The 25,702-nt window shown below is 37.6% G+C and overlaps 1 protein-coding gene across 7 annotated transcripts in view; it reads right to left on the reverse strand.

The window, feature by feature from the left end:
- Positions 1–25,702, reverse strand: part of CSNK1G1 (casein kinase 1 gamma 1) — a 196,718-nt gene that overhangs the window by 124,395 nt on the left and 46,621 nt on the right. The window contains exon 2 of one of the 7 annotated variants that reach the window (XM_082383380.1): positions 11,573–11,621. The exons of the other annotated variants lie outside the window; for them this stretch is intronic. The gene's annotated coding sequence lies outside the window, so the exon portion shown is untranslated. The remainder of the gene's footprint in view (positions 1–11,572; positions 11,622–25,702) is intronic. 7 annotated transcript variants of the gene reach the window in all.

Here is a 25,702-nt window from a genome sequence, read left to right on the forward strand (position 1 = left end):
AAGATGTTTAAAAAAAAAAAAATGGGCAAATGATTAACAGTTACTACCCCAAAGATATACAGATCACAAATGAGCATATGAAAAAATGCTCAACATCATACACCATTACGGAATTATCTCATAGCAAATTAAAATGAGATATCACTACACACCTATTAGAATGATGGAAGCCCAAAACACTGACAACACCAAACGCTGGTGAGGATTCCACTGCCAGTGGGAATGCAAAATGGTATAGCCACTTTGGAAGATAGTTTGGCAGCTTCTTACAAAACTAAACATACTCTTACTATATGATCCGGCAATCCTAGGTCTTTATTCAAATGAGCTGACAACTTAAATCCATACAAAAACCTTCACGTGAATGTTTACAACAGCTTTATTTGAAATCTCCAAAAACTGGAAGCAATCAAGATGTCCTTCAATAGCTGAATGGATAAACAGACTGTGGTATAACCATGAAATGGAATATTATTCAGTGATAGAAAGAAATGAGGGGCTTCCTGGTGGCGCAGTGGTTAAGAATCCGCCTGCCAATCCAGGGGACACGGGTTCGAGCCCTGGTCCAGGAAGATCCCACATGCTGCGGAGCAACTAAGCCCGTGCACCACAACTACTGAGCCTGCGCTCTAGAGCCCGCGAGCCACAACTACTGAGCCCATGTGCCACAACTACCGAAGCCCATGCACCTAGAGCCCGTGCTCCACAACAAGAGAAGCCACCGCAATGAGAAGCCCACACACTGCAACTAAGAGTAGCTCCCGCTCACCACAACTAGCGAAAGCCTGCGCATAGCAACGAAGACCCAACACAGCCAAAAATAAATAAATAAAATAAATTTATTAAAAAAAAAAAAAAAGAAATGAGGTATCAAACCACAAAAGGACATAGAGGAAACTTAAATGCATATTGCTAAGTGAAGGAAGCCCATCTGAAAAGGCTACATACATTCCAACTATGACATTCTGGAAAAGGAAAAACTATGGAGACTTTAAAAAAAATCAGTAGTTGTCAAGGATTAATGGGATGGAGGGATGAACAGGTGAAGCACAGAGGATTTTCAGTGCAGTAAAAATACTCTGTATGATACTGTAATGATAGATACATGTCATTATGTCGTTGTCAAAACCCATATTAATACACAACACAAGGATTAGACCCTAATGTAAACTATGGATTTTAGTTAATAAAAATATATCAATATTGACTAATCAAGTATAAAAGTTGTATGTGTATCACACTAATGCAAGGGAGAAATACTTATTAACAGGAAAAGTGGGAGAGGGGGTTGTTGTGAGGGAGTATATAGAAATTCTCTGCACTTTCTGTTCAATTTTTCTGTAAACCTAAAACTATTCCTAAAAATCTAAAAACAGTCTATAAAATAGTAATAATTCCATCTAAAATAGCATCAAGAAACTAAAAGTACTTACGAATATGTTTTATAAAATGTGTAAAATCTCTATGCTCAAAAGTACAATATACTGCAGAAATAAATCAAAGATCTAAATAAATGGAAAGGGGCTTCCCTGGTGGCGCAGTAGTTAAGAATCTACCTGCCAATGCAGGGGACACGGGTTTGAGCCCTGGTCCGGGAAGATCCCACATGCAGCCGAGCAACTAGGCCTGTGCACAACTACTGAGCCTGCGCTCTGGAGCCCGTGAGCCACAACTACTGAGCCCATGCACTTAGAGCCCGTGCTCCGCAACCAGAGAAGCCACCACAATGAGAAGACCGCACACTGCAACGAAGAGTAGCCCCCACCAGCCACAACTAGAGAAAACCCGCGCACAGCAACGAAGACCCGATGCAGCCAAAAATAAAGTAATAAATAAATAAAATTTTTTTTTAAATGGAGAGATAAACTGTGTTTATAGATTGGAAGACTCAAGATTGTTGTGATGTCAACTTTCCCCAAACTGACAGATTTAATGCAATCCATATAAAAGTCATTATGGAATTTTTATAGGAATTAAGAAGCTGATTAAAAAGTATTTATGGAAAAGAAAATGACTTGGAATAGCCAAATCAATCTTTTAAATACACACACACACACACACACACACACACACACACGCAACACATGAGGACAAATATGGTATGATTCCACTCATATTGAGATGTATAGAGTTGTCAAAATCACAGAAACAGAAAGTAAAATAGTGGTTCCAGGGACTGGGGGGGAAGGGAGAATAGGGAGTTGTTGTTTGGTGGGTATAGAGCTTCATTTCTGTAAGATGAAAATGAGAGATGTGTTCCACAACAATGTGAATATAGTTAACACTATTGAACTATACACTTAAAAATGGGTAAGAGGGTAAATTTTGTATTACGTTGTTTTTACACCACAATTTAAAAAAATTTAAATTTGGAAGACACACTTTAAACCTACAATCATTAAGACATATGTTTATTCAAAATATAAAGTTCAACAACAGGCAAAGTTAATCTATGATGCGAGGAACCAGAAGTGTTTGACTATAGGAAAGTGGAAATTAAAAGGGGACACTAGGAGACTTTCTTGGCTGTTGAATGTCCACAGGCATATACATTTATCAAAACTCATCAAAGTGTTCATCCAAGATCTGTGTATTTCATTACATGTAACTCAATTTTAAATGCATAGGACCATGGAGTGGGAAAGAAACAAGGGACCCAGTAGTGTCAGACCCTGAAAAGGGTGATGAGCCCAGCATGGAGATCCTAGGTCCTCGCCCAGCATGGAAATTACAACTCAGAATGGTACGTTGGAGCACAGGCAGGGTGAAGATGGCATCCATGTGGAAGAGGGAGTCTGACACGGAGTATCAGAACCCAAGTGAAATGAGGAGTGAGTGGAGGTGGCAAGGGGAGGTCACTTACATATAGGCATATTGATCAAATAAGTAAACATATTGAGAACAATGATAGTCAGGTTTTTCACTGTAATAGAAAAGAATTACAAAAGTGGAAAGGGAGGGACTTTCCTGGTGGTCCAGTGGTAAAGAATCCACCTTCCAGCGCAGCAGACTTGGGTTTGATCCCTGGTCAGGGAACTAAGCTCCCACATGCCACAGGGCAACTCAGCCCACGTGCCACAACTACTGAGCTCACGTGCCTCAACGAGAGAGCTGGCGAGCCGCAAACTACAGAGCCCACTCGCTCTGGAGCCCGTATGCCAAACTAGAGAAGAGAAAACCCGCACTCCACAACTAGAGAGAAGCCCATGTGTCGCAACGAAGAGTCCGCGCGTTGCAACGAAAGATCCTGCATGCCTCAACGAAGATCCCATGTGCTGCAACTAAGACCCGATGCAGCCAAATAAATAAACAAACAAACAAAGGTAAAAAACTAGAATGAACTGGGTGGTGTTGGACTGGCACTGGAAGTATCAGTGTAAACTCATGATCTTATATATACGCATGTATACATGACAAATAAATACGGCAATAAAATAATTATGAGCTTTATCCACTAACAGGGCCTGGGAGGAACAACACCCAATAGCATTGAGCACATCTGTCACCCAGATCTTGGTTTTAAAAACCATTCTCAAGGAACCAGAGTTCCTCAGAAATAGCTGATTCCAGAGCTGAGGCAGTAGAGTACAAGATGAGCCTAGAACATCAAAGTAAGAAAGTGATCAGTGAATGATGGGGACATGTCAAAAGGACATAGGAACTAACTCACAGGGATTCCTACTGGCCAACTGTGAACATCAAAATAAATGAAAGTAAAAGATTATAGTCCACTGAATAAACCAGTAAACCAGGAATTTACACAGATATAACTAATAAATTGAAAGTCTGATTAGGAATGGGATATTTACTTAGTCTGAAAGTACCTCTTCCTAAAATATTTAGCATAATTCTGAAATTATGAAGTGGATCCTTTTGCTATAAAGGACATTATTGGTACAACTTATAAAACTTAAATGGCGTTGAAAGATTAGATATACTCCAATAATATAAGAAATAAAACCAAAACAGTGGGGCTTATAGGGAATCTTGTCAGCAATGTACTCTCAAATGGTTGAGGAAAAAAATGTTCTTTCTACTATACTTCCCAAAAAGGCACAGAAAACTATGTCTACTTAATCTATACTATTTCTTTTAAATGTTGTTTCTTTATTGTAGATCTGTGGCAATCACTGGATCCTACAACTGAAGAAGTAAATTAAAATGAAATGAATGTCTTTGTTTCACATTTTTAGAAGAGCTGCCCATTCTTCAAGTAAAAATAAGTAAAGAAGTTGAAGTAAACACAGGGACACTTTATTTGTCTCTAGCTCTCTCACTCATTTACTCCCATTATACTTGTTCTGTGATTTCATCAACCTCTGGGGACCCTCAATTCTCTAGCAGTCCCTTCTAGTCTTCACTTTCTTCTCCAGCCTGCTTAGATTCCGCCATCTGTTACTTTAATGACTATCATGCCAAAGTCCCTGTCCTATGTGAATCTAACTATTGGGCTTCTCTGTACCCAAACCTGGGCTCTGCTGAGCACTGATAGAGAAAAATGTCACAACTAATATCACTATAAATATGTGGTTTCTTAATTCAGTGGAACCCTGAACCAAGCTAAACAGTCCTTCTGCTATCTGTTTCCTTATGTGTAGCATATGATCTACGTCATGCAGAAAATAGAAGTCACATCCACTACTGGAAGAAGAATGGGTTGGCACATTAGTGGAGGATAATTACACTATTTAAAAATTTAAATTTACACACATATTGCCTTCAAATAAATCCAGTGTGGTCAATTTTCCCCTGAACATTGGATCAGATTGCTATTTTTTTAGTTGAGTGCCAGATGAAGTTTTAATGCATTCTAGGGCTATGAGAAATGGTTATCTTCAAACAATAAAATTACATTCCTTTTTGTAAGATCCACATACATTGAGAGCCTTATAAATGTAGTATGAGGAAACAAGATTCACTTCTCTAATTTGTTGCACCCTCAGCTATTTCTTTATTGAATGTAATGTTAGGTGGGGATGGGCTTCACTATTTTATTTACTTATTTATTTAGCTAAGGGCATAAAGTTTATGTGTATGTGATATGAGTCTCTTATATATTTTAGTACAGTTTTCATGAATTTCTGTACTTATTTATGGATTGTTGAAATGGTATTTAAGAGTCAAAGGAATTGCAACTAAATTTTATTTAAATTTTTATTTTTTACTATTTAATTAATTAATTAATTTATTTATTTATTTATTTATTTTGGCTGCATTGGGTCTTCACTGCAGTGCGCGGGCTTCTCATTGTGGTGGATTCTCTTGTTGCGGAGCACAAGCTCTAGGCGTGTGGGCTTCAGTGGCTGCAGCATGCGGGCTCAGTAGTTGCGGCACGCAAGTCCTAGAGTGCATGGGCTTCAGTAGTTGCGGTGTGTGGGCTCAGCAGTTGTGGCTCATGGGCTTAGTTGCTCTGTGGCATGTGGGATCTTCCCGGACCAGGGATAAAACCCATGTCCCCTGCAATGGCAGGCGGATTCTTAACTGCTATGCCACCAGGGAAGTCCAGATCTTGTGTTTTTAATGGTAAGGATTTGAACATATTTAATGCTCATTGTAGGAAGTCAGCAGAGAGAAAGAGGATAAAGTTATAGGAGAAAGAGATAATACAGTAAAATTTATATAAGTGATTTGCCTTGGGCAGGAGGGCCACCTCTCCTATATGAGACAGGAAGAAGGTGAAGTAAAGACAGGTAGCTTTACAGGCATGTTTTGTTGGTTTGGTGTTAGAAAATCAAGGGAATTTTCATCATAAGGTTTTTTCTTTCTATTAACTGGCAAGATAGAAATTTTAATAATTAAAGTAGTAGTTGCTTATTTTAAATTATTTAGAATGCAGAAGTATAAAATAGAAATTTAAAATTCCATTCTTTGCCCTTTAATTCTGTTCCTCTGAGATTACCTGGTGTTCAGTTTCTTATGTATCCTGTTGGATTTCTTTTTAAGTACACACAAACTATATTCACATTAGAGACTGCAAAAGGATTTTAACTTTTTAAAAAAGTATTTATTTATTGGGCCTTCCCTGGTGGTGCAGTGGTTAAGAATCCGCCTGCCAATGCAGGGGACACGGGTTCAAGCCCTGGTCTGGGAAGATCCTACATGCTGCGGAGCAACTAAGCCTGTGCACCACAACTACTGAGCCTACGCTCTAGAGCCTGCGAGCCACAACTACTAAGCCCGTGCGCCACAACTACTGAGCCCGCGTGCCACAACTACTGAAGCCTGCGTGCCTACAGCCCGTGCTCCACAACAAGAGAAGCCACCACAAGGAGAAGCCCGCGCACCGCAACGAAGAGTAGCCCCCACTCGCTGCAACTAGAGAAAGCCCGCGCGCAGCAACGAAGACCCAACACAGCCAAAAATAAATAAATAAACAAATTTATTAAAAAAAAAAAAAACCCCACAAGATCTAACACCCATCCCTTGATCACTATTTCCTGTCTGGCAGCCATTCTCTCTCTCCCCACAGGCCCTTCACAACCAAACTGCAAGAGCTGCCCTCACTCACTGTTTCTATTTCCTCATTCCTGAACTTGCCGCAATAGGGTTTTTAATCCCATCCCTCCAAACCACTGACATCTTTCTCCTCCCTCAGGTAACCACATCCTTGAGACCAAATCCAAGAAACACTTCTCAGTCCTTATCTTCTTGTTCTCCTGACACTGGCAACCTTTTGCTCTTAAAATATTCTTTCCCCTCTGGATTCATGCTGTCACTCTGTCCAGATTTTCCTGTCTCTCACTGCTCCTTCTTCCTCAGCCTGCCCCTAAATTGCTTCATTTCCTCCCAATACTGGCCCAAGCCTATCTCTCTTCTCACTCAAAACCACTCCCATGGCTTCTAGTCATTTGACAAATATTTAGTAAGTGCCCATTATGTAAAAGACGCTGTTCCCAGGCACTGCTGTATTGTTCTAAGCATCCCTATCACGTGTTCATTTACGTGCTGATGAGTCTTAATTTGTATTTCCCCCTAACACCTTTCTCCTGCAGTTGAGATCTATATACTCCTTCAGTTGAGATATGTATACTCAATTTTTCTACCTCAACATAGAAAATTCAGACACCTCAATTTCAATAGTCCCAATTGAACTCATCTTCTCTTGGCTCCCACTTCTCCCACCACCCCTCTGTCCCCAAGAAAACCTCAACCTACTTTCTTCTCTTGGGTTCTTACCTCAATGAACACTACAACTAACCATCTACCCAGTGACCTAAACAAGACACAGAGAAACTGTCAATTTTAGCTCTTAAAGAACACTCAAATCTATAAGCTTCTCTTAGGCTTCATTAGTGTCACTCTGGAAAAGAAACCATTCTCCCACAGGGATGAAACAATCTCTTAACTGACCTTGCTTCCAGGTTTCTCCTCTCAACTCCCTTACCTCTCCATACCAATGTGTAGCACCGTAGCCAGAGGGAACTTTCAAAAATGCAAGTCTGATCATGTCATCCTCCAACTCAAAGGTCTTCAATAGCCTCCCAATGCCCTTTGGGAAGGCTTACAGTCCTTCCTGACCTGGCACTTGCTTACCTCTACAGCTTCATTTCAGTTAATCATTCCCTTATGTTATGTGCTAATGAACACCAAACTCACTTCATTTTCACCAAAGGACCCTTGGCCTGGACCCGCCTTGTATCTCTGCTCCTTACTTAACTCATGCTCCTCTTTAGCTTTTACTTTAAATGCCTCTCTCTCTGGAAAACTTTTCCTTTGACTCGATTCTGTGTTTTGGGCTCCTCTTATATACTCTTTTAACATCCACAAGTAGCACTAACCACAGTGACTGTAACTGCTTCTTCACTTGTCTAGTAGCTCTGTGAAGGTAGGAACTGTGTCATCACCATTTTATTCATAGGGCTTGGCATAGTAGGTTCTCAAATATTTAATAAATAAAGGAATACATAAATGAATAAATGAGTTCTCAATCTTGGTTTTCAACCAAAGAACAGATTGAACAGGTTGATCTAAGAGATCATAATTCCTGACATCATTCTGAAGAGAAAGAAAAATATAATAATCCCAAGTACCATGACAACTATATCCTATAATTATATGCAATGTGTTATTGTAGAAAAGGCACAGGCCATTAGAAAACTATGACCCAAATTTTTACCCATCTTAGATGGTATATGACGGCATCAGAAAATAAAAACTTATGACCAAGACACTGGTATTGTTTTAAATCCAATTCTAAGTATTGTCATCTGGGAGCTTCTCTGGCATTATCACTAGTATTATCCTATGTATTTTTCTAAGCCATGCAAAAACAGCCTATTTAACATAGATACACAGTTGGTGAAGTAGAAGACCAAAGCCAGAAATCTGCATTTTTATTCTCAGCCTTGACACCAATTTACCTCCCTCCATTTGATTCACCTTCTACCAAAAAAAGGGATATTCCTGAAACTTACCATATCTTTTACTGGAGAAAAAAATATTTAAATTGGTTTTAAAGGAAAAGGGAAAGACGAGAAAAGTAAAGAAAAATAAAAGAAAGAAAAGGAGAGGAAAGCAGAGGAGAGGAAGGAAAAGAAAAGTATATACAGGGGACTTACAACTTCCAGTTTCACATGTAAAGAGCTTAGAAGTCACCACTCTAACAGGTAAAAAAACTGAAGGAACTGAAAAATCAACAGTTCTTGGATCCAGGAGGCGAGAACATAGGGCAAACCACTGATGCCAAGATTGGAGAGAGACAGGTGAAAACAGGGAATCACAGCTTACTGGAGTAGACTCAGAATACTCGGCAGGAACCAGTGCCGGGGTAGGAAAACCTGAACTGTAACTGACAAATTTCTGGAGGCTCAGTGTGGACATCTCTAAGAGTTAAAAGTTCCAGGGGACACTATCATAGGAGGGACAATTTTGTGACATTTGCCTCCAAGAGCTCAACCAGGTTCCCACAGCAAATATCAGAGAAAAAAAATTCCCCTTGAGCTTCCAGCCGGGGGAGGGGAAAATGAACTATTCTGAAATATTCCAGAGGACTCTTTTTTTTTTTAATTTAATTTTATTAATTTTATTTATTTTTTAATTTATTTATTTTATTTATATATTTTTATTTTTTTGGCTGTGTTGGGTCTTCGTTGCTGCATGGGGGCCTTCTCTAGTTGCAGCGAGCGGGGACTACTCTTCGTTGCGGTGCGCAGGCTTCTTACTGAGGTGGCTTCTCGTTGTGGAGCATGGGCTCTAGGTGCGAGGGCTTCAGTAGTTGTGGCACGTGGGCTGGTAGTTGTGGCTCGCGGGCTCTAGGGCACAGGCTCAGTAGTTGTGGCGCATGGGCTTAGTTGCTCCACGGCATGTGGGATCTTCCTGGACCAGGGCTCAAACCCGTGCCCCCTGCATTGGCAGGCAGATTCTTAACCACTGCGCCACTAGGGAAGCCCAGGACTCTGTTTTTAAGGAGACCTGCCCTCTGGAGAAAATAGTTAATCACAGCCTAAGCTGCTGGGGTATTTGTCAGAGCCTAACTGACCTGGGAGAAGGGAACTACTCAACTCCAGCCCCCTCTAGCCTTCTACATGATAGAAGGGAAATACCAAACTCCAAACCACTCTCGCCATCCTGTCCCACCTAAGCAGGGAGAAGAAAACTGAGACACACTTGTGAAGCTCACAGTTCAGAGGAATAGGCTCACTAAAAGACTCACACTTAATCAAACGACTACAGAATGTTTCCCCTCCCCTTACACCTTACCACGTTATTACTAAGGCCTATTTACAGCAGTTTCTTTTACCAGGTACATCATGTCTGGCTATCCAGGAAAAATTACAAGGCATGCTAAAAGGCAAAAAACACAATTTGAAGAGACAGAGCAAGTACCAGAACCAGACATGGCAAGAATGATGGAATTATCAGGCTAGGAATTTAAAACAACTATTATTAATAGGCTAAGGGCTCTAATGTCCTTCAGAAGTTGAATGGATAAATAAGCTGTGGCACCTCAAGATAATGGAATATTATTCAACATTAAAAAGAAATGAGCTATCAAGCTACAAAAAGACACAGAAGAAACTTAAATGCATATTAGTCAGTGAAAGAAGCTAATCTGAAAATGCTACATACTGTATGATTCCAACTATGTGACATTCTGGAAAAGGCAAAACTATGGAGACAGTAAAAAAAAAGATCAGTAGTTACCAGGGGGAAGGGTAGGGGATGAATACATGGAGCACAGATGATTTTCAGGGCAGTGAAACTACTCTGTATGATACTATAACAGTGGATACATGTCATTACACATTTGTCCAAATCCATGTAACGTACAGCACGGAAAAAAATCCCCTTGTGCTTCCAGCAGGAGAAGGAAAAAATAAACTATTTTGAAATACACCAGATGCTTAAACTATAGGCTTAAACTATAGGCTTTGGATAATTATGATGTGTCATTGTAGGTTCCTCAATTGTAACAACGGTACCACTCTGATGAAGGATATTGATAATGGGGGAGGCTATGCATGTGTGGAGGCAGGGGGTATATGGTAAATCTTTGTACCTTCCTCTTAATTTTGCCATGAACCTAAAACTGCTCTAAGAAATGAAGTCTTAAAAAAAAAAAGGGAATTCCCTGGCGGACCAGTGGTTAGGGCTTGGTGCTTTCACTGCCAGGACATGGGTTTGATCCCTGGTCGGGGAACTAAGATCCCGCAAGCCGAGCAGCGTGGCCAAAGGAAAAAAAAAAAAAAAAAGATACACAGATATGTTTTAAAATATTATTTCTAATAAAAGAATCTTAAGGAATTATGGCAATTACTGAAGGAGTCTGCACCATTTCCAGTTGTCAAAAAGGAAAAGTACAAACACATATATTTATTCAAAGTGGAGTTCTTAATTCAACCAAACATTTAGTGAGTGTCTCCTATGTTGCCTAAAACTACGATAGTCACTGAGGATATAACAGTGAACTCAACATATATATAGTTCTTGTGCTCGCAGAGCTTAGAGTCTACAGGGGGCATCACAAACAACCACATGAATAAAAGAACTACAAATCTGGGCCATGTTACAAAGAAAACAAAGACCTGCTGAAGATAATGGGAAGTCAAAAGGGAGAGTTTAGAAAGAGGGTGATTAAGGCCTTTACTAGAAGCTACATTTAAATAGTGTCCTCAAGGATGAGAAGGAGCCAACCATGTCAAGAGCTGGGAACAGAGCCTCCAGAAAGAGAAAAGGGCTGTAGCGAAAGGTTCTTGGTAAAAGAAGACCAGCAAGGTAGGGGATTACAGGTGAAGAGGTAGCAGGAGTCCATTATTCAAGATTTTATAGGTCGCAATACTGCAATGAGAAGCCATTTAAGCATTTAAAAGAGGGGAGTGACATTTATATTTAAAGGGATTTAGGTTTATAAAAGACATTTACATTTTTAAAATGACTGACTCTGGGTGCTATGTGACCTATTCAGTGAAGTTAACCTGGACTTAAATATTCCTTGCCATAGACAAGGAAACTGAAGCTCACAGAGTTCATATTCACTGACTAGGTCACACAGTCAAGGCCAGCCACATGCCCAAAGCCTGCACTCTCTCCCATCTGCCACCCTTACCAAAGGATGCTGCACTCACTTACTCACCCATTCAGCCCCATTGAGTCAAAAGTGCACTGGCCTCACAACTGTCCTCCTGAAACAATAAAACACAGAAGTGTGTGGTGATTTTTAAGTATGCCCACAAATTTTTTTGCTAGGGAGCCAGCCTAACTCTCCCTCCCTCGAGTAACTTAAAATTTCTTCTATTTCCCACACTGATGTTCTTCATCACTTAATACTATATCTATGCCCTCTTTTTTTTTTTTTTTTTTTTACAAGAGATAAATAGACTGACACCAAGCATTGTACATGGATGACCACAACAAAAGCAACAATGATTGCAATTACCAAACATGAAACACACTCATACTATGTCATAATATTGACATTCAGTCCAGTAATCCTCCACTGTAACAGCTCCTTTACTTTGCAGTGAAAATTGATTTGTATATTCTTTGCCTCTGAGTCCTTGTGGGATTTTTTTTTTTTTTTTTTTTTAAATTCTATGCCCTCTTTTTGTGGCAAAATTTCTCCATGGGATTTGGGTTTTCTTTTTCTTAACAGCTTCACTGATGAGAATTCCCTGGCGGTCCAGTGGTTAGGACTTGGAGCTTTCACTGCCGTGGCCTGGGTTCAATCCCTGGTTGGGAAACTAACATCCTGCAAGCCTCGCGGTGCGGCCAAAAAAAAAAAAAAAGTAAAACAGCTTCATTGAGATGTAATTCACATACCATACAATTCATCTATTTAAAGCATATCTCTGTTTTAAAAATAATTTTTGAACTGAGAGATATCAAAATGGATCTATCTTTAGCCTATAATTAGTGGCTACAATTGATTTTTCTTGAGTTTGTTTACCTGATAAATACTTAACAGTTTCTCTAATTGGTTCATTTATTTCACTACCTGACAGGGATGGACAGGGAACTAGGGCTTAAGCAACTGCTATACAGCTGAGGAAAAGATCTTATAAGACTATTTCTCCTGCCTTGGCCCTCGCCTCTAAATCTTGTTCATGTCAATTTGGTGGAGACTTCTTCATGTAGAAGTAAGCCAATTGTGATATTAAAAGCTTTTATCAGAGAGGAGGGAAAAAATGTATTTATATAAATATTTTTACAAATAATATGAATAAATTATATATAGTTTCTTTATGACTTTGCTGTTGTGGCCTTAAGACACAATGAACCATGTACCTAACTTTCTTCCTCCTGTGATATATTAGTAAGGGTTTTCAAATGTCATATGGTTCTGACAATAGTGTATTATCCTCTTGGAAAGGATAATTTCAGCTGAATTTCTTTCAATCTGATCCAAAGTATATTGTTTCTGGAAGACAGTCCTTTAAATCTATGGCATTAAATTAGGTCTGTTATCTGTTTTCATCACCCTGATGAAGTTTTCTACATTATTTTTGCTTTAGTATTATTTTTTGTTATTGCTAATTCACTATACTCTATTTTTTTGGCGGGGGGGAAGGGATGGTTAAGGTTGAGGGTTAATGGGTATAAACCTACATTTATAATATCTTATTTCCTGGAGAACTATTTACTTTGAACAAATGTTCAAATGTACTATGAAGGTGGATAAAATCTGGTTTTAGCCAGATAGTCACCCATTAGACTTTGAGTTTACTAACTTCTTGCTACTTCATAAAATTTGTCACGTTCAATTTTCTTGTCAAATTATATTGATATATACCTTTCAAGTATTACTGAAATACATCTACTCTCCAAGGATAAAAAACTGATATCCCTGAGAATATTTAAAACAAATATACCACCATTTTTTTACAAAAATGTTTTGAGTAGCACTTTTAGAATTGGCCTCTCGAGGTGATTACTTTAAGAAAGCAATACTTGTTTGGATTTTAAACTATTGTAAGTTTTTTTCAAAGTTAGCTTAATTTATCATGCTTACCTCCTTGTATTCATGTTATAGGAATATATAAAATATAACACCTTTCCCTTGAATGAATAAAAATCATAAAAGGAAAATACTGCTTGTCTAAAGACTTAAAAAAAACCCAAACACAACAAAACTGTAAGCCATGGCCTAAGTAGACCAGGGCTTTTTATGAGTCTCAAGATAATTCCACTGAAACAGGCACAAAACAAACACATTGATGCAGAAAGTGCAATGCTGGACTGGATATCTAATGTAAAGAGTGATGACTACTGCAAAGGCATATGGTGGTTAAGTGAATAGTGGGCATCCCATCTAAAGCACAGCTACCTCTCAGCTCCTGCTGAGTCTTGCCATATAAGAATACAGGTCCAATGTTGCCAGCTCTGATTTTTCATGAGTTGCTGAACACTGAAATTACAATAAAATATCCCATAATGTGTGAGATACCAGTTTGTAGCCTCTGGTATAAAATTGTTAAAATGAAACACAGCTTTTAAAGCCTTCAGCTTAAATAATCTATGTTGCCTAAAACAAGGAGAACTCACAAAACAAGAAAAAAGTATCATGTTTAACTAAAAAGTACCTTGTTCACTCTAGCAACAAAAACAAGACTAAATATGAAAAGTGAGAGGCTGAAATAACGACAGTGCTTTCAACAGAGAAATTCAGAATATTATAGTACCATTAATTAGACAAATTTAATTCATTTCCATTTCTTATACAAGGCAAAATTCCCATTTCTTAATTTCAGATCTAAATGAGAAGAATATAATGTATTATTCTAAGGAAATGAGCAGCATTCAAAATAAAGTTATTCCACATTAGATAATGCAAACACTTATATGACGAACAGATGGGTTTATAAAGGAAAAAGTCTACGACACATCAAATAAAATTACCGTAAGTCCCTTGTCTGATGACACATATAGCTATCTCTGGTACTGAGCTAGGTTAAGGCCACAGACACTGCAAATTTCATTTCAAAGCACCTAGTCAAAGACTTAACACTAATACTGGTAAAGTTTTTTCATTATAAAATAATCATATCATTAAAATTCCCTTGAGCAAGAAAAACAGCCAATACGATGGGGAAGAAGGAGGGGGAGTTGGGGTTGTAATGATGCTATACATAAAGCCTGAATTCTCTTCCTGTATTTCCCCTAACTTATTGATAAGCCATATAAGGCAGTAACAGGTCTCACAGGAGTGCCTGCTGGGCTCTAAGTAGATCTTATGTAACATTTCATTGTATTTTTATTCCATTTTCTCACCTTAATTACCCTAAGTAGTAAACATTTTTGTGTAACATGTTTTTCTCCTCTCGTGGATGGAGCATAAAGGCTTATAACATGAATGTTCCCATATTTCGGATTTCTCTTTCTCAGTTTTATGCATCAAGTAGCCACAAAGAAATCTGTTTTGTTTGTTTTTTTTCCTCCCAAAGGTGCCAACATCTAAGTCTTTTTCATCTCAGTCACGTACTATACTCTCACATGATACATCAAGTTTTTAAACTCAGTTACTCTCAGGTTTAAGATAGGGCTCCACTCTAATCACAGCAATATAAAATGCATTACACTTTTATCTTCTTGCTTTTGTCATGAATGAATCTTCACTGCTCCGCCGTATTTATCTGTAACTTTGAAGGACTGCTGTTGAAAATCTGCAATGGCATTATATACAAATACTATCCTATTTTTATTCAACTTTTGTCCACTCTCAAAGAATTGTTTGTTAATCACTGGCTAAACAAATAAGCAACTTCACCCTTCTGATTAGAATGTTTAAAGTTATATTTGCTCCTCTCTTTTCCTTCAAAGGGCCTTTATCTGCTTATTCTCTCATTTTATAGCCTACATGGTAATGCAAAAGGAAGATTCCATCTCGTACTTTTAATACATAGCCACTCTTTCCCCATAGATTTTATCATTCTCTGCATACACTTCATAGAACATAATGAAAAACTCGAAAAAGTTCACATCTGTCACACTGCAGAACAGTGACAACTATAACATCTAAAATTTACTGGGCCCTTTATGTGCCAGACACTCTTCAAGTGCTTTAAATGCATATTAATTCATTAAATTCCTCCACAACCTATGAGATAGTAATATTTTCTACTATCATCCTCATTTCACAGATGAGGAAACCAAGTAAGGTGTCTAAGATCACAAAACTAGAAAGCAGTGGAGCTAGGATATCTGACAGCCTCACTCAAGAGCCCGTGACCACTGTGCTTTTATAAACACCATACTGATTACCAAAGCCTATATGAAGAGATGGGTATGGTTGCCCTAAGACAGCATACTGTTGTAGGCTGAGATTATAAATGAACCCTATCCAAATTCTTCAGTGGTTCTTAACATTCATCGCTAACTTGCAACAAATGCAGATTATCGCAAGGATTATTGCAAATTTATTCTTTTAGGAAATATGACCACATTTTCATGTATAAATACATGGGAGTTTTGTCAAGAGGATGCTGCTGAATTAATGTGTAAGGTAAATTTTATTTTTATACAGCCCAGTGCTCTGTAATGTCTTAGGCAGGGTAACTTCTGAACATATAAAAGTATCTGAACCATAAGAACTTGATTAATACAAAATTTAATACAAAACCCCTTTGGGCCTTCCAATTTTTGCGATATCTGGAACAGTGGACACTTTTTCCTGTAATCATCCTCTACAGCTAAGTTGTAATAAAATACAAGTATTTATTTTAAGGATAATGGAACAACATAAATTCAAGTGGTCTTCAATAATATTTTACCTTCACTGGGATATGGCTCTAGTTACGTTATATAACTCAGAAGCAGCACAGCACAAGAGGCTATTTGAATTCTATAATTGTATATGTTTAGCCTTAAGCTTCATCTTTCATTATTTTCAGTAAGGAAAGATAACGGAATTCCACTAACTGGAGGAGGTCAAAGTGGGGAGTTCAAGCCTAAAAGACAATTCACACAACTTGACAGCTATTAGCATTACATTATTCTCACATTACTGAGGTGGGTTACCTCAGACCAAGAAAAACTCTACAGTCCTAAAATCACAGAAGATTATCTAACCATTTGTATGAAAAATTAATTAACATTGGGGAGCACTAGACTCACAACTATTTTAAATAAAGGTTTCTAAAGCTCCATAATTACAGCTACCTTTAACTATCATAACTTTAGGGTTTAGTTCATAGCTCTGAATTTTTTACAGTAATAAGAGCATCTTTTGACTGCCTACTGCATACTAGGTACTATACAAGACACTTCACCTGGGTTATCATATTTAACAACTATCCTATGGGATAGGTGTTATTATTCTCACTTTACGCATGGGAGAAATAAAGTTTAGAGATGTTAACTAATTTGCCTAACATTACTACAGCTAAGAAATGGCACAGAAAGACCTAAATAGACATTTTTCCAAAGAAGATATACAGATGGCCAACAGGCACATGAAAAGATGTTCAATATCACTAATTATTAGAGAAATGCAAATCAAAACTACACTGAGGTATCATCTCACACCAGTCAGAATTGCCATCATCAAAAAGTCTACAAATAATATAGGAATTCCAACCACTGCGGAGGGCCCGAGTTCAATCCCTGGTCAGGGAACTAGGATCCCACAAGCTGTGGGGTGTGGCCAAAAAAAAAAAAAAAAGCCTACAAATAATAAATGTTGGAGAGGGTATGGAGAAAAGGGAACCCGCCTACACTGTTGGTGGGAATGTAAATTGGTGCCACCACTATGGAGAACAGTATGGAGGTTCCTTAAAAAACTAAGAGTTACCATGTGATCCAGCAATCTTACTCCTGGGCATATAGCTGGAAAAGACGAAAACTCTAATTCGAAAAGATACATACACCCCACTGTTACAGCAGCACTATTTACAACAGTCAAGACATGGAAGCAACCTAAATGTCCATCGACAGATGAATGGATAAAGAAGACATGATATATGTACACACACACACACACACACACACACACACACACACACACACACACACAAATGGAATATTACACAGCCATGAAAAAGAATGAAATAACACCACTTGCACCAGCATGGCTAGACCTAGAGATTATCATACTAAGTGAAGTAAGCCAGACGGAGGAAGACAAATATCATATATCACTCACACGTGGAATCTAAAAAAAGATACAAATGAACTTATTTACAACACAGAAATAGACTCACAGACATAGAAAACAAACTACGGTTACCAAAGGAGAAAGAGGGGGGAGGGATAATTTAGGAGTTTGGGATAAACAGACACACTACTGTATATAAAATAGATAAACAACAAGGACCACAAGGACCTACTGTATAGCACAGGGAACTACTTTCAATATCTTGTAATAACCTGGGACTTTCCTGGTGGTCCAGTGGTTAAGACTCCACACTTCTAACGCAGGGGGCGCGGTTTTGGTCCCTGGTTGGGGAACTAAGATCCCACATGCCGTGTGGCATGGCCAAAAAATAAAAACAAAACAAAACAGTATCTTGTAATAACCTGTAATGGGAAAGAATCTGAAAAAGAATATACATATATATATAACTGAATCACTTTGCTGTACACTTGAAAGTAACACAACTTTGTAAATCAACTATAATTCTATTTAAAAAAAAAAAAAAGTAAATGGCAGAGAGAGAACTTAAACTCAGATTTGCCTGATTCCAAAGCTCTCACCCACACCATATCATATCTCATCATATCACATCACACCTCACCTCATTCACATGAAAGAAAACAGCTGCACCTTGGTTTTCAGTTAATTTTACTGTGTTTTAAGATACAGATTGCAAAAGGAAAGTACTTTCAATGTCATAAAAAAGATTATACTTTTATGCTTAATTTTGAAAACATGTAAAACTTATCAGCTGATAAACATGTTGACTTATACGCATTAAAATCAGTTCATCTGATAAACACAACTTATACTAATTTACCAAACTTTTAAATCTTAATATAAGACTTCCCTGGTGGCGCAGTGCTTAAGAATCCGCCTGCCAGTGCAGGGGACATGGGATCGAGCCCTGGCCCAGGAAGGTCCCACATGCCACGAGGCAACTAAGCCCATGAGCCACAACTACTGAGCCTGCGCTCTAGAGCCCACAAGCCACAACTACTGAGCCCCTGTGCCACAACTACTGACGCCCGCATGCCTAGAGCCCGTGCTCCACAACAAGAGAAGCCAATGCAAAGAGAAGCCCACACACTGCAATGAAGAGTAGCCCCCACTCGCTGTGACGAGAGAAAGCCCGCACGCAGCAACGAAGACCCAACGCAGCCAAAAATAAATAAATAAAATAAATTTATATTAAAAAAAAATAAATCTTAATATAATAGCTATTATAGGACCAGGAAATTCATCTTTATTTTCAGAGATTACATACTCAGCTTAAACATGAGCTAAAGTTACTTAGGAAGAAGGAATAAAGAAATCCTAGCATGTACATCTCAGGAGTAAAACACAAGGAGTACTATTTTCTAAGAGCATCTCATTCAAGTAGCTGGAAAGAGACACTTTTAACTTAAAACTAAGGCAATGATATCAACAAGGGCTGAGCTACTGAAATCTTTTATCTACTGTAACAGATGACAGCATGACGTTTACCAAAAAGCTGATTCCTACAATTACCTGGTTTTCTCTAGCTTAAGGTAAACCTAGAGATCACAATATTATTTCCCTCTGTGGTTTCCCTAATGATACTTCCAGAAGTGTTAATACAGAGATTTAGATTATTGACTTATTTTACAAGAATTGCTTTGTTAAGACAATCTACAAAGAAAACAAACATTTGTTTCAAATACTTCTATCTACTACTATTTTAGAACACACCCTGTATGAGAAGTATAAACCAGCAGAGGCTAATAGAAAAAATATCTTTCAGTATCTGGTGAAAGGATTTTCTTTTTCTATCACACTAAAACTTTTTTCAAGCCAAGTTATGGTAAAAAACAAAAACATAATAATTTTCACTGAGCCAATTAGCTTTTCTTTTGTTCAAGAAACATAAACACTAAAACTGTCACAATGAAGCCAGTAATGAAGAGCCACAAACACCTCTCACTGGCATAAAGTCACAAAGGTCCTGAATCGTCATTTTTCTTGCAATTATTTATTTATTTTTTAAAATAAGGGCTTTGATAAGTGCAGTTTAGTAACACAGGAACAATAAGCATAAGAGGCCACAGAACACCAATAGGCAGCCTTGATGACAGTCCCAAATAATTATCGGATTGAGTTCTTTCCATTGACTGCCTCACCCCTATCTACCTTCCAAAGAGCTAGTATGTTTCCTCCATAAATATTTACTTTGTGGTTGAATTTTTAAGCTTTAAAGTAACTTTTCATCTAATTATCACTGTATAAAAAACACCCTATCACAAGCTAAGTAGTAGAGAGTCCCTCCAATATTGATGGGGGAAATGAGAATTTCAACCTTTTCAGTTGATCAAGGGAATATCAGATTGTCACACAAACTACATTCTGATTTGAGTTCTTCCAGTGTAGAGAGTCAGCTTACTCCTGCTGTTTCCTGTCTTGTTTTACTTACTTCATTTCAAAACCTTAAGGATAGGGACAAAATAAAACCTGCCTGTAAGCTCCTTCAATGGAGGAGCAAATCTTTCTTGTTTGTCATTGTACTCACAGTGCCAACATTGAACTGAACACAGAGTAGTTGCTCAATAAGTTTATGACACGTAAATGAATAATAATATCCTTAGTTCATACATTCATTTGTTGCTACACCAATTAATTGTGGCTATTTTTTACCTGTCTACTAAACTAGACTGTGGAACTCTATGGAACCAGGAACTGCTGTCTTACGTACCTGCAGTGTCAAGCACTGTGCCAAAACAGAGTAGAATGAATAAATGTTTAACTGAATTGACTGTTTCCAATTAACTGAAATTTACTTAATAAGTACCCTCAATTTACTAGATCCTTTCCTTCCATTTCACTATTCTAATTACAAAGAAATTATAAAACAACAAAAATCACAACTTACACAAAATCCATCAACAGCACTCTACACACTTCCTTTTTTTCTTCCTTTCTTTCTTATTTAAGGCCAGGAAGTCTACTGGAATCAGCATAAATGCAACCTGCACTCAATACTTACCTGAATATGTTTCTTATAGAAAGTAAAACATTTATAATAGCCACAGGTTCTATTGACATAGAAAGAGCCCATTCTATTCCCTACAATATTAAGGATATCAGTTTTGTATTTTTAAATGATCAAAAAAAAAAGAACGACCATAATACAAGTCTAGTTACCCTAATATACTGTAAGCCTCTTAAGAGCAAAAACCCATTTCTTCTTCATCATGTCCCATAGTACTTTAAGCATAGTAAATGTTCAAAATAAAACAACTTTTGAAAAGTTTAGAAGTTCTTCATAATCTTCAATTAAACAGAAGTCAATCCTGCTGCCTAAATCCAGGCATTCTAGGCTTTCTCTGTTCTAATCGATTGAACTTTTACTAATCTGTGTTATAAGAGTTTTAAAGGAAAAACATTATATGAAATTATGAGCTTCAGAATTTATACAACTAGCTATTCGAACAGCTAAAACAATAAATCAATCATTGGTTTAATTCCCTCCTTTTAGCCCCTTCTCCCATCACAAGACAGGTCATCCCTCTATCACAGGAAATCAAAGGGAAAATTAATTAGATAATTAATTTCCCAAGGGAAAATAACTAGTGAGAAGCAAAGTTTCACAGAAATTTTCAATTTGTGATCTATGATGCTTTCAGAAGACATGTAAGGGTCTTATGAAAATACTTTTTCTGACTGATGAATAATTAATTAAAATAATTATGTCCCTCACTCAATTACCACATTGAATTAAGAACAATGTTTACATGTCCCTGTAATAGTAACTTAAAACTTCTTACACACACAGTTTAAAATAGGTGAAATTATTATTATTATTCATATAAATACTGCCTCATCTTTTCCTATGCTTCTTGGGGCAAGAGCTAATAATCTGAAGTTCTTCCTTTATAAAAACTCTACATTTATAGGAAATTATACTTTGAATAGGATTTATCCAGGGTCTATGAAAGAGTGGTCCAGTTCTCCTTATGGTCAGTGTCAAGGAGCATGCAGAAGCTAGTTGGGATATGTGTTGTAGTCTGTACTTACAACAAAAAGAGTAAGACAGTCTGTACTTGAACAAAAAGATCTGTTCAACTGCAATGGAAATTATCACATTTCCCTCATTTAATACTGTATCTTGAACTAAACAGCCATAAATACTTTCAACAGAACAGAAGATATCAGATAAAAGATGAGACTAAAAACAAAATTTCTTTTCAGGTTTAGTTGAGGAAAGAATTCCAGAATGGCTAATAAGTAGAACAGATACTGCGGAAACTGAATGACCAAAGCTACCCTCTTCATTTTGTGGATGTGCCAAAAAAAAGGTGTAAAGCATGTTGCCTTGCGATCTCTGACTTAAAAAGACATTCCTATACAAAACTCTACTAAATAGCTGACTATTAGGTATTGGATATGGCATATATGCCTTAATTGATACATTTTAAAAATAATTTTTCAAGATGAAAACAGAAGCTTAAGAATAATTGATACAGATATAACAAACTAGAAAATATCTATAACCAATGAACTTGTTAGTGAGGGTACTTAACTGACTCCTGTCCTATGGAAAATCATCTAGTCAAGTCACCCAAAAAAGATTTTTTCTTTTTTAAATTAATTAATTAATTTATTTATTTTTGGCTATGTTGTGTCTTCATTTCTGCGCGAGGGCTTTCTCTAGTTGTGGCAAGCGGGGGCCACTCTTCATCACGATGCGCGGGCCTCTCACTATCGCGGCCTCTCTTGTTGCGGAGCACAGGCTCCAGACGCGCAGGCTCAGTAGTCGTGGCTCACGGGCCTAGTTGCTCCGCGACATGTGGGATCTTCCCAGACCAGGGCTCGAACCCGTATGCCCTGCATTAGCAGGCAGATTCTCAACCACTGCGCCACCAGGGAAGCGCCCCACCCAAAAATTTTAATTGGGGAGATGATCAACAATCCGTACAACTTGGATTCACTAGACAAAATTTTCCTATACATATACATATACACACACACACACACACACACACACACACACACACACATCTTTGTTATATACTTGCTGTTTTCTGATTATTTTTTCTAATAAGCATGTGTTTCTATAATCAGAACTCACAGAAAGTAAGCTTTATACAAAGTAAAAAGTGAAACCTCACCACCAAAGATTTCTGATAAGTTCTTTCCAATCATGTACTAACATTTTTGTTTGCTTTTTATTGTATCAAAATAAACATAATACCATTTAAACCATATGTAAATATACAACTCATAGGCATTGAATATATTCACAATGTTGTGTTGCCATCATCACTATCTATATCCAAAACTTTTTTATCACCCTCAACATAAACTCTGAATACATTAAACAATAATTCCCTCTCCTCCCACTCCCCCCACCGGCCCCTGTCATCAACCCCTGGTAACCTCCATTCCACCTTCTGTCTCTATGAATTTGCCCATTCAAGGTACCTCATATAAGTGGAATCATACAATATTTGTCCTTCTGTGTCTGACTTATTTCATGAAGCATAATGTTTTCAAGGTCCATCCATGTTATAGTATGTGTCAGAGTTTCCTTCCTTTTTAAGACTAAATAATATTCCATTTTATGTATGTACCACTTTTGTTTATCCATTTATTTGTCAATGAACACTTACTTGGTTTGCTTCCACCTTTTGGCTACTATGACTAATGCTGCTATGAACATTAATGTACAAATATCTGTTCAAGACACTGATGTCAATTCTTCTGGATATACACCTAGGAGTGAATTACTGGGTCATATGGTAGTTCTATTTTGAACCGTTTGAGAAACCACCAAACTGTTTTCTACAGCAGCTATACTATTTTATATTCCCATCAACAATGCAAAAGGTTTCCAATTTCTTCACATCCTCACCAACACTTGTTATTTTGTTTTTTTGATAACAGCCATACTAATGGGTATGAAGTATCTCATTGTGGTTTTAATTTACATTTCCCTAATGACTAACAATTTTAAGCATCTTTTCATGTGCTTATTTGTGTATCTTCTTTGGAGAAATGTCTATTCAAGTTCTTTACTCATTTTTGAACTGGGATTTTTGGTTGTTGTTGAGTTTTAGGAGTTATATAAATATTCTACATATGAACCCCTTATCAGATATATGACTTGCAACTTTTTTTTCCCATTTTGTAGGTCATCTTTTCACTTTCTTGACAGTATCCATTGATGCACAAAGTTCTTAATTTTGATGAAGCCCAATTTATCTGTTTTTTCTTTTGTTGCTTATTGATGTCATATCTATAAAATTGTTGCCAAATCCAATATCATGAAGCTTTTCCCCAATGCACTCTTCTAAGAGTTTTATAGTTTTAGCTCTCAACTTTAGGTCTTTGATCCATTTTTAGTTAATTTTTGTGTATAGTGTAAGTAAGGGTTCAACTTCATTCTTTTGTGTATGTATATCAAGTTTTCCCATCATCATTTGTTGAAAAGATAGTCCTTTCCCCATCAAATGGTCTCAGCATCCTTGTTAAAAATCAATTAACCATATAACATTGTTTAACATGTACAGTTTTTGAAGTGAAATAAAGAAATGGGAGGGACTTCCCTGGCAGTTCAGTGGTTAAGACTCCGTGTTTCCATTGCAGGGGTGCAGGTTCCATCCCTGGTCGGGGAATTAAGATTCTACATGCCATACAGCAAGGAAGGGGAGGGGAGGGAAGAGGAGGGGAGGGAAGAAAGAAGGAAGGAAGGAAGGGAGGAAGGAAGGGGGGGGAGAGAGACAGAGGGGGAGAGAGAGAGAGAGAGAGAGAGAGAGAGAAAGAGAGAAAGAGAGAGAGAAAGAAAGAGAGAAAGAAAAGAAAGAGAGAAAGAGAGAAAGAAAGAGAAAGAAAGAAGGAAGGAAGGAAGGAAGGAAGGAAGGAAATGGGATAATACTACACAAAGCAGGGACTTTCCTGGTGGTGCAGCGGTTAAGATTCCACACTCCCAATGCAGGGAGCCTGGGTTCGATCACTCGTCCGGGAACTAGATCCCACATGCATGCTGCAACTAAGAGTTTGCATGCCACAACTAAGGAGCCAGCGAGCCACAACTAAGGAGCCCGCCTGCCGCAACTAAGAAGCCAGCGAGCCACAACTAAGGAGCCCGCCTGCTGCAACTAAGACCCAATGCAACCAAATAAATAAATAAATATTAAAAAAAAATTACTATACAAACCAAAAGTTTCAGAGCTTTGGTGTTTTTTTGTTTTTGGTAACTTAATATATCTTGGACTTGTTTCCTGTCAGTATATTTCATTTTTTTCTTTTTAACGGTCACAGAGTATCTATGCGTATTTCAAAGAAAATCTCTATAACAATTCTGAATACGATTACATAGTTTACTGAAAACCAGTATCTGAAATTAAATTAGTAGTGTGAATCTGTAAACTGATTAACAGGTTAACGAATCTTAATTTCCACTTTGTACTTGCACTGCTATTAAAATCAGACCTGTTAATTAAGATTAAGCCTACAGCACCTAAAACTTGAAGTTGAATAAAGGTTAGAAGGCTGAAATATCCACAGCACATGATAAGTTTGTGTCAGGAAGACTCTGACATATTTTCCTAGTTTTGAAAGAAAACAGGATTGAATAGGACAAAGTTTAACTCAAACTTCTAGCTGTACTCATCTATTTTTGTTAATTCACACCAATATCACTAAAGAGGATTAGACGACAGAATATGGTAAGCCCCCAGACTCCATTCTCCAAGAGCTGCTGCTACAGCTAGTGTAATCTAATTTACATCTAGAATCAAGTGTGACTATGGTGGAAAGGATACTTTGATCAAATACAGTCTTCACTAATTCATTAAACATCACTACGCAAAACAAATGCAGACCAATCTCAAACCCACTTACTAGGTCCCTACCCTTTTTATTTGAGTATTTTCTTTGAACCCCTTATTGCTACAAAACACTGGTTCTCAGTTGTGGCTGCACAGCAGAATCGCTAGTAAAATATAAAACTACACAAAACCAGAACCCATGCCTCTTGATATCCTGATTTAATAAGGTTTTAATAAAATATCCTGCTATTTTTTAAATACGCAGCTAGAGAATCATTACTCTAATATTTGTTATCAACATTTTTCTAAGTGTGGTTCAAAAATTCCACGCCTTTGCTATTCTTTATAA

The sequence above is a fragment of the Balaenoptera borealis genome (genome assembly GCF_965194805.1).
Source record: "Balaenoptera borealis genome assembly, chromosome: 3".
NCBI classification, from domain to species: Eukaryota; Metazoa; Chordata; class Mammalia; order Artiodactyla; family Balaenopteridae; genus Balaenoptera; species Balaenoptera borealis.